At 40.8% G+C, this 11,095-nt stretch overlaps 1 long non-coding RNA gene across 1 annotated transcript; it reads left to right on the top strand.

Annotated features, from left to right (window-relative positions):
- Positions 1 to 36: 36 nt before the first annotated feature.
- On the top strand, positions 37 to 7,936 carry LOC116785166. The gene is made up of 3 exons (XR_004356405.1): positions 37 to 645; positions 3,546 to 3,968; positions 5,390 to 7,936. It is a non-coding gene; the product is annotated as an uncharacterized LOC116785166 (long non-coding RNA).
- The last annotated feature ends 3,159 nt before the right edge of the window (positions 7,937 to 11,095 follow it).

An 11,095-nucleotide genomic window follows, 5' to 3' on the forward strand; every position in this document is an offset into this window, starting at 1 on the left:
TTTCCTTGCTTCCTTCCTTCCTTCTCTTCCTTCCTTCCTTCCTTCCTTCCTTCTTTTCCTTCCTTCCTTCCTTCTTTCTTTTCTTTCCTTCCTTCCTTCCTACCTTCCTTCCCTCCTTCTCTCCCCCCCTCCCAATGACATTGAATCCATCCCTGGAGCCGTGCAGAGCCTCCTGGGCAACGCACAGATGCAGTGGTGGGATAGGGAGCAGGGACTACAGCCCTGACATAAGTCACCACCGTTTGCCGGCTTCTGAATGCACCCCATGTTCCAACACCGCCATCCAGCAAAAAAGGGTATGCCCTGGGTATTTGCTACTTTGAACATCCCAACCCTGCCACCAAAAAAAAAAAAAAAAAAAAAAAGTTCCTCCAGCAAATGCTGCTCCAAGGGGAGGCCAGCTTCTAAACGTGAAACAGCCACCTTGCACTAAGAGGCTCTAGAGGACTGCTGGGGCAGCACTGGCCCTGCTGCTGCTTCAGTGCAAGAACTGCTGTCATCAGCATGGGCGGTGTCAAAGACCTGAGGCCAGAGGTTTGCATCCAGTCTGACCTTCCAGAAGTGATCTGAAGGCTGACAGCAGAAACTTGACATCTGAGGCACCCTGGGAAAACAGCTTTATTCCCTCACAGAGTCCCAGAATGGGTAAGGTTGGAAGGGACCACAGGGGGACATATGGTCCAACGTCCCTGCTCAAGCAGGATCATCCTAGACCAGATTGCACAGAATCATGCAATACCTGCCTGTTGCACTGCTTGGTCACCTGCACAGTAAAGAAATTCTTCCTCATGTTCAGGTGGAGCTTCCTGTGCATCAATTTCTCCCCTTTTCCCCTGGTCTTATTGCTTGGCAGGAGCAATAATATAAAACAATAACTGACAAGAGCCCAGCTCCATCCTCTTGACACCCTCCCTTCAGATACTTGCAGACATTGATGAGATCTCCTCTCAGTTGTCTCTTCTTGAGGCTGAACAGGCACAGCTGTCTCAGCCTTTTCTTGTAAGAGAGATGCTCCAGTCCTCCAGTCATTTTCATAGCCCTTTGCTGGACGCAGTCCAGGAGCTCCATATCTCCCTCGTACTGGGGATCCCAGAACTGGACACAGCACTCCAGATGTGCCTTATCAGAGCTGAGCAGAGGAGCAGGATCACCTTCCTCGACTTGCTGGCAATGCTCTTCCTAATACATCCCAGGATACCATTGGCGTTCTTGGCTGCAAGGGCACACTGCTGGCTCATAGACAGCTTGTCCACTAGGATCTCCAGGTCCTTCTCCACAGAGCTGCTTTCCAGTAAGTTGTCTCCCAGCCTGTGCTGGTGCAGGGGGTTATTCCTCACCAGGTGCAGGACCCTGCGTTTGCCACCTCACCACCATCTGCAACAGTTTTCCCTGAAGCAGCAGGAAAAAAATCCCCTATAATTGTATGTATCTTATTTGTAAATTGAAAACTGTCTCGATAGTACAAAATGCCCCTACAGATCAGATTTTCCCTTTAAAATGTTAAGCAAACAAGACATATGGTAAGAACAGCTCATTTTCTTGTGAAACTTCTTTGTTACAAGACCTTTACAATAGGTTTCCTTCAGTTTCTAACATCTCTTCCTCTTTACTCAATTACAGCGAATCTGTCAGAGTTCAAGGAGCTTTTGGATGATACTCTTAGAAAGAGTTTATTTGCAGGTAATCCTGCGAGGAGGAGGGAGGAGGATCATCCGTGTGGATCCCTTCCAACTTGAGATATTCAACTGTATTTACCTACGCTGTTATGAGTGTACTGTTCCCTGTTATTTCTGGGGTGTCTTGGACACTTACAGAAACTGCGCAATCCAGAAGATACCAAACACTTCTGTTATTGGACAAATTTAGACTCATGAAATCATAGGATCATGGAATCATTAAGGTTGGAAAAGACCCTTAAGATCAAGTCTAATCATTAACTTAACACTAGTAAGTCCACCACTAAACCATGTCCCTAAGTGTCACATCTACACAGTTCTTGGAAACTTCAGGGATAGTGACTCCACCATTTCCATAGGCGTCTTGTTCCAATGCCTAGTGACCCTTTCAGTGAAGACATTCTTCCTGGTAGCCTAGAAGTCTTCCTAAATCTCCTCTGGAGCAACTTAAGGCCATTTCCCCTTGTCCTGTCACTTATTACTCGTGAGAAGAGGCTGACCTCCACCTCACTACAACCTCCTTTTACATAGTTGTAGAGAGCGATAAAGTCCCCCCTGAGCCTCCTTTTCTCCAAGCTAAACAATCCCACCTCCATCAACTGCTCCTCATAGGACTTACACTCCAGACCCTTCACCAGCTCTGTTTCCCTTCTCTGAACATGCTCCAGCACCTCAATGTCCTTCTTGTAGTGAGGGGCCCAAAACTGGACACGGGACTTGATATGGCCTCACCAGTGCCAAGTACAGGGGGACAATCACTTCCCCGGTCCTGCTGGCCACACTATTTCTGATACAGGCCAGGATGCCATTGGCCTTTTTGGCCACCTGGGCACACTGCTGACTCATGTTCAGTTGCTATCGATCAGCACCACCAAGTCCTCTTCTACCAGGCAGCTTTTTAGCCACTCTACCTCAAGACCATCAGGGGGCAGAGCATGGGGTTTTTGTTACCCGAGTGCAGGATTCAGCACTTCACCTTGTTGAACCTCTTACAACTGGCCTTGGCCCATGAATCTGGCCTGTCCAGATCCCTCTGTAGAGCCCAGACTCCTTTCTTAGTTTGTTTTTTTCATTTGTTTACTTGATTTTATTTTTTTATTTAACTACATATAGTGATGACAACAAAGAATGCCATGTCAAGGAATTGCTTTGCACTTTAGGCAAACCTTTAATTGCAATTTGCTTCATTGCAATTCTTATTTATTGAAGTAGTGTTTTAAAGGAGTTTGGTACCTATCTCCTAACAGGACCAGCAACATACACTGCTAGAATAAGACTTGGAATTGTGGGGGACAAAAGTAGGGTACCTCTTGATAACATGAGGAGTAGCCCCCAGGGTACTGGAAAAGGGTAGGAGGAGAGAAAAAGAAAGTAGTGAAATGTCACACTATCAGCTTTGAAGAGGAAATTTGAGACAATGATAGTTAATGACAGAATATTATATAATAAGGTGAGTCACAAATGCACATTTTATTAAAGAGGAGCAGTGACAAATGAGATTGCATGATAGGCTGGGTGACTCGTTCTGTCCCTCCTTGTTTCATGGTTTCATGCACTGGACCCAATGTTATGCATGTGCTGTATCATCTTCTAAGTACAGATAAATTACATGTAGGTTGATGTAAAGGAGATGACGGTTTTGTGACACTGCTGATGCCTAGCAAAGACAAGATTTTGTTCGCTATTTGGAAACATTTTCTGTATTTTCTCATTGTCTGTGATTCTGACTATGATCTCTGTATGAACGCAGTCATTTGATTTCTCTGCTTTCAATAGACTATTTATAAAGACATTAATTATTCATTAACTACTTTTTAAACATGATTTTGATAATATAAGGAAACTTCCTTCAATTATTTCCTTTTCTAGGGACTTTTTGACCAGCTGAGATCCAGATGGAATTTCACAAAGAAGAGACACTGAAGGAGACAAAGGAAAGATGTTCTGCCTATACTTAGCTAAAATAAGAACAGAAAGTAGATTTTCAAGAGTTGCTCCTCCTGATGCCCTGTCATACACGAGCAGTGAAGGATCGAGAATACACCTGATCCAGCCACTCTATATTTTTCTCAGCATTTGCTCAAATGTTAGCATTTGGCTGTCCTCCCCCTCCTTTCAGCCCCCTTCCCTTCCCCTCCCCTTCAGACTCTACAAATGAACGACTCATTGTCCTCTGCCTGGGCTGTGCCAGTGGAGGGCCCTCTAGTACAGCTTTTGCCAGATCAGACCTTGTCTGGGCTTCCAGTTTAGGATGGGATTCTGAAAACAAAACAAAAATAGTGTTTGAAACCAGTTGAGTAGCGCTGTTTCCCCCATACACTGCTACTAGATTTCTCAGCATTTTCTGCATTTTCTCTTTCTGCGCACTTTAGAAATGACCTTGGCTGATTAAGGCCCAGATTACATATAATGCTCTGGTTGATCTGCTGAAGTTTAGGTTGTCTTGTAGCTCTTTGCACAAAACCACCTGTCCATGTATCTCAGCTGTTGGCAAATGCTGGCTTCACTCCTACCACCAGTGGGATGATTTGCTTTCCCTCTGGCTTATTGTTTAATAGAAAGGGAAAGGAAAAAGGGAAAGATTCTCTGGTTTAGTCTAGATATCAGTCCCACAGTAAACATCTTAACTGTGAATTAAAGTCACAATATTTCAGTGAAACCATTAAAGAGTAAATGAAGTAAATGCATTGTAGATACTGGTAGCAGAAATATTTACTAACTTGACCATTAACTCTAGACAGAAAGCCAGGTTTTTGATAACTGCTGTATCACACAGTTTCAAATAGTTATGAACTGGAACTTGCTTTACATCAAGAAACAGTTCTGTATGTTACTGGCAACAGGAAGGCATTGCACAACTTACCTTTTAGGCAAACAAGATATTAAGTAATTGTATGGGGAGGAAACTTGCAGAGCAGAAAACTTCAGACGATATGGAGACAGTATTTGACAAGAACTACAACACTTTACTGCTTACTCTCTCTTAGTGCACACCATAATAAAGTACATAGTGCTGAGAATGTGGTGTTTTAACAACCTCCGAAGTTTGTACACTATTACAATTTGAAAATCCCTTTATCTCATTTAGAAAAGTAATTTCTTAGACATTTGCACTGAAGTCTTGATATGTGCTGTATCCTGAATGCCAAAAAGTATCAGAGTGCTCCTTCAAGTTAGTAATGCATACTGTAGTCAAACAAATCTGACAGACTGGCCCCAGAACAGGCTAATCTGCGTGAACTGCTGGTCAGATTGCAAAGGTTCCTTCACCTGACCTATTGCTGACTTTCTGTGAGGTCAGTCACTGGATACCAAGGTTGAAAAGTTTGAATAATGTTTGCTAGTGCCACACAATCTAGTAACTGAAATGGAGATAGCAATTTGTATGTCTACCTTTGATGGCATGGAAAAAAATGCTTCTCCTGGATTTGTTCCATAAGAAGATCCTATTGATCTTCTATTAATTACGTTCTCTGGGCTGAGGGGTAGTTTATATTGATTACATGATACAGTAGCTGATCAGTAGGTTGTGTTTATCATTTCTGCAAACAACACCTACCATATATTTCATGGCATCAAACTATAGTTGTAGTATGTGAGGCAGTAAACATCTAATTCTGTCTAGCTGTTTGCTGTGATCAAGATATTACAAACATACCAAAATAGTTCACCTAACAACATGACCTGTTTTTTTTTCTCCATTCCATTCATAGCTGAAGGTATCAGAAACTTGAGAAAGCTATGCTTATTATACATGAATCATTTGACAGCTATTGAGGATGGCATAACCTACATTGTAAGATGAGTCCCTGATGAACCAACTGACCTTGAAGAAATCCAACTAGTCAACTGCTATATCTTCAGTGATGCTGTGGAAATTCTGGGTAGTTATAATAATAGCAAATTTACAAACTGAATATGTGTGTTTTGAAAATTAATACATAAATCTCTAACACAAGAAAAAGCATATGATTCTATGATACTAAGTCCTTTGTCCTAAACAATATTTTAACTGATGGCTTAAGTGACAGAATGGAGGATGCCCTTATAAAATTTCAGATGATACTGATCTTGGAAGGCTTACAAGCCCTGTTGGAATACAAAACCACAAATAAAATTGGATGCATTCAAGAGGAGTTTTAGAAACAGCAATAGGGAATTCATTACAGATAGATGTAAAGGGCTGTAGCTGGGAATGAGTCATCAGATTCATTAAAATAAATGGAGATTTTATCTGTGTAACAGAAAAAAATCAGAGCTCTTCTGTGAAGGATGGGGAAAACTATGCTATTGCAAAAAAACCTGTGCTGGTGAGTCCTGAAAAACAAATCTGTGCTCAGCCTCAGTATGATAATGAAGAAAGCTACAGAGAGAGAGCACCAAAAAGTTAGAGCTTAAAAAAACATGACTTATGAGAGAAATGGTTTAGTTTTGTTTTGGTTGAGACAGAAGTCTGAAAAAGAGCTTTCCCAGTGGACTTACAATCTTTCATATTTGAGAAATGCTTTTCTCCAGAACCACATATTGAATCAGCAGCTTGAGGATTATTTGGATTTCCTTGTTTGCAAGTCAGACTGGAGTGAGCATAGTATCATATCCTCTTCTGGAAGAAACAGGTCAAAAAAATTGAGAGATTGTCTTGCATAAGCCCCAGATCTTGCAACCTGTAACACCTCTTGGTCTTTAAATGATTTCAAGGAGTGTTCACTTTATCTGTGTGCTTTTTATGAGCTCATTTTTATTAGCTTTGACATTTAACTATGTGAATTAGAGAAAGCTCTTAAGAAAAAGGTAACAAAGCCTATAACCTGATGGAGAATAGGTAGGTGTTTTACCAGGTTTTTTTTCAGTTATATAGTAGAGTTGCCTGACCTAGCAAAGAGAAACTTTTCCTACTGTCAGGGCAATTCTAGTATAGTTACATCTCTATAATTCAATATGGGAAAATTTATTGCTGGACAGAATATGCCAATGAAAAGTTAGATGTCTAAAATAACAACAGGATATTTAGAGCATATTAGTTCTACGGGAGAGGGCATTAAGCAGAAATGTAACCAAAGAGCTATTCTGTAGTCATTTGCCACAAACAAATTCTTACTCCACACCAAAACACCAGATAACCTATTGCAAGTGACTTTTACCGCCTTTAGTCTACCACCATTTTGGCTTATAAAAAGAAGTCATCATTTATTTCTCTCTTTCACAGTAAGCCATCTCTCATTTAACATGTGGTAAGAGTTTACATGTGGACACTATAAGTTGCAGGTGTGCTCTCAAGTTCACATTGTCGTCCACTTTACAGGAAATGATTGTTTTCTGATACCTTTAGTTCCTGATGTAGACAAGCCAGGTTGCAGTTTCCAGGCCCTCACAGTACACAACTATCGCAGGAGAGCGCTGTGTACACGAGGAAGCTCCAAACAGAGCCAAAGAAAACAGAGGAGTCACTTGGCTACTTCTGTAAAAAGTGGTGGCCAATTAAAAGCAGTTGCAAAAACTCTGATCTAGAAAGCTGCTGCAGAATAGAGTTAATGGCTATTGTTGAACCTGAAGAAGAAAGTATGCGTAGACCAGGCAGGGAGCCTTGTTAAGAACAAGATCTTGGACAGTTGGTGCTTAAAGTTCAGTCCTTGAGATTGAATGGAGATGGGTGACCCCCTTTTTTTTTTTTTTTGGGAGGATGATTGCAATTAAGGGACCTTAAGGAGAAACTTAGGGGAAAACCAGGAGCTCTGACACAATGCTGAGAAATTAGAATGAACAAGAAATATTTATTTCATACTTCAGGTGCCTGTGCAGTTTTGTTGCCAGTTGGCATCTCAGACATAATAATACCAAGCTGGAAATGTGAGCTACAGAGCAGTCAAATTTTGGTGAGGTCAAGAAAGAAAATAAGAGCCAGATGAAGGCTTATGTCTGATGCTATGCCAAAAGCCGAAAGACTATGCAAGCACTGAGGCAATCTTCTTCCTAGAGCTATAAATGGATATGTAAAGTTTTTCAGTAGAGAAAAGGAAAGAAGAAAACAATTGAAAAACAGGCCCATGAAGTCACAAAATTGAAAAAACGATGTTTCTCAGATAGCTGGGGACACATCTCTACAATTGATTTGACAGTGTTATCAAATTGAATTGCTTAAACTTCACCTGTTTTTAGTCTCTTGTGCTATTCAACCTTATTGTTCCAGTCTGAAGACCTTCTGTTTTCTATGAAAAAATTAACAAAATCACACATAATTTCATTATTGTGATTAAAGGACTATTCTGTTCTTCCCAGTATGTTGTGTTGTCTTTTATCCTAGAATGCCATGTTTCCAGAGGGACTGCACTGCAATGGCAGCCTTTTACCCTCCCTTTGTGCTGATGTGAGTAAATAATATAGTGCACAGCAATAGAAAATCAGGCACTGGAAATGTGGAATATTATGTTGTACAGAGAACTGGAGTATGTTCCACGTCTTGTGAGATCAGAAACAAGTGTCATTAACTCTAGTCCTTGGAGAAATCCCTTACTTAGAGTAAGTAGTGGGAAAGTCTTTCTTAGGACTGTTGACAGGGTGAAAAAAGCAAGCAGTGTTTTATCCACTTTCAAAAATGGGTAAGTGAGCCTTTGAAGGACTGTTCTAAAGAGGAATCAGTTGTAGCCTGTGGACAGTCTCAGTCCTACCAAAAGAAAGGCATAATAAGACCAGACCCCAGTTGTTCCATTGTGGAGTCACTGAATAAGCTTCCATTTTGTTGTGCTGTTTTCCTTGCTAAACCATCACATTTCAGTACTTCTCTGAAATATTTTTTAAGTGAAAAATTAACCAGCAGTGTCCATCCCTCCGTCCTATAAAGCAAAGGAACCTGAGACATATTTTTCACATTCTCTCAGTTGCTTTCCCCAGTTTTCCTCCACAATATATTGGATCCTAGTCTTTTATATTTTGTGCATGCTTGTAGTAAGCACAGTAGTGCTATGTACAAACATGAACAATTTAGGGTTTGTTTTTACAGTCTATGCCCTTCCTTCCTAAAGATCTGATGATTAACAAGCTGAGTTATAACACTATTGCTACACATTCACAACTTCAGGATAAAAAGATGTTGATGAGATACCTAAATTGTCAAAACACAGATATATAGAAAGCAGGAAACTGCACCCTACAGAAGATCATTGTTTGTTGCTACAATACAGTATAGTGTATGCTTTCAATGATTTGTGAACGATCATTTAATCTGCCTTCCCAGCCCTCTGGACCTGAATTAGTCTCCTGATAGCTCTGATTAACTTGACCCCCTTCAGTCATATAATGCTGGTTTTGCTTGTAGATAAGCAGCTTTTGGTTCGTTGTATTTGGACTGTTTCCCACAAGTGGTATAAATGTGTCCTTAATGCTTCTTACAAGTTTGTTAATAAGATTAGAAGGATGATTGTAATATTTGTTGATTACTATCCAGTATACTGCTAATCCATTAGCGGTGAGGAAAGGGAAGTACACAGCATGTATTTGAGCATAAGTCTCAAACAGTAGCACTTGTTAACTTTCAGCAGCTTATGTATTTTATTGTACTCATTGCTAATTAAAATTCTTACACGGAAAGCTTACTTCACCCTAGGCTTGACCTGCCTCATATGATGCACTGAGGTGGCAGTTTCCTTGAATTAGGGTAGTTTGGGCATGTGACAAGTATTCTCTGATCACCTTCCTCATTGTGAGTCTCTAATAACTAGCTAGCACGCAAGGAGAGTATTAACGTCCTTATTGTGTTAGTCCTCCTGCGTGAAAACATACTGGGTTTCAGCAGGGGGGAAATAAAGTTGGGACTATTTCTAACCATAGAGATGCCTTCCCATCTGGCAAGCAATTCTTTGACTTTGTTCCTCTGCATTTTCTTTCCTTTTCTTCTTTAACTTTACTCGTTTCTCCTCCCTTCCCCTTTTTTCCTGTGAATCTTCCCTGACATCCTTTTTTGTAATACAAAGAGATTTTTAACAAAACGTATTTAACTAGATTTTCACTGGGATTTAGGAATGATCACGTTACTTTTGTGGGAGCTGCAACTGCTCAAATTCTTTCAAAACTGGGGCCTCAAAAATTAGCTTAAGATTTGGATCAAATGGTACCACCTGCCAAAAGGCAAAACAGTAACATCAGCAATGGACTTGTTAGTGTTAGAACTCAGATTTTTTTTTTTCTACAATTATAAAAATGTAATAGGGAAAACAGCAAAGGGTTATTTCCCTTCAAGCCTATGAGCATCCCAGGATCCAGAGAGAAATTGCATTGATCTGGAGACACTTGCAGAAACCTAGCTACTTCTAGTCCTTCTTCATGGCACAGAAGAGGCCTCAGAAGCTCTATTCACATTTCCTTAGGTTATTTACTCAAAATTACCCCAGACCACTTCCAGGTTCAAAGATACAAATGGGGAGCGCACCTAGCTCCACACAGCTGGTAACAATGGTGTCTCAGTGGAAGATTCTAGCAGAAGCTCATGCACTCAGGGCAAGAAGGTATGTCAGGTCACAGATAAGCCTACAAAAAGGCCTAAACAACCCCGGTTCTGATGTATATATTAGAAGATGAACTTCAGCGATTGGTGGAAGCAAACTTTTTCCAGTATGACATGAAAAGAAGTAAGGGTGACTGGAAGTTTTTTCCTCAGGCTCTAGGACAAAACCAAGTATTTCATTAAAGCCACAGCCTGGAAAATGAGTGAGCATACAAATATACCACAACAGTCAGGGTGCCATTAGTCAATTCATAAGGATATATCTTCCCCAACCTTGGGGCAGATGGGCAACAGCATGAATCACCTGGGCCAACACCTGGAGGGAGTTATGCACAGTTATGCTCTGCTGATGTCAGTGGGAGTCTCTCTGGTATCTTCAGAGAAGCCTGGCCTTCGTTGCTCCTTCGCCTCCCCTGACTCTTGAACATGCACAACCTCGTCTTTCGCAGCGTACTAATGCTGGTCTGTGCCTGGCATAGAATTGTCCTTACTGTACTGTACTGATGACCATAAGAACATAAGAATAACCTCTGTGGATCTTCAGCAAAGATTCAATAAAAGTTTCAGATTGAGGGGAATTGAATTACTGAGCCTCTGCTATACATCATTACTGAGCCTCTGCTCTACATCATGCAAACAATCAATGATTCTATTGCTGCTAGATTAGACATCGGCAATCGCTCCTTGGTATTCACTTAATTTCAATGAGGAGACTTCTTATTTATGTTAAAATGATGCAAGAGCAATTTGTTTTTTCATTAAGCCTTGCACCCAGTTTCCATTTTCAAGACTTACTTGACTCCTGAAAAGAAACCCCAACACAATAAAATTTCAATCTACACTTCAGAGGCAGAGCAAAATCAAATTTGTTCTTTAAAATATGATGAGGTCTTCATGCACTGTCAACTGTAAGAGCAGATTT

The sequence above is a fragment of the Chiroxiphia lanceolata genome, chromosome 3 (genome assembly GCF_009829145.1).
Source record: "Chiroxiphia lanceolata isolate bChiLan1 chromosome 3, bChiLan1.pri, whole genome shotgun sequence".
Taxonomy (NCBI): domain Eukaryota; kingdom Metazoa; phylum Chordata; class Aves; order Passeriformes; family Pipridae; genus Chiroxiphia; species Chiroxiphia lanceolata.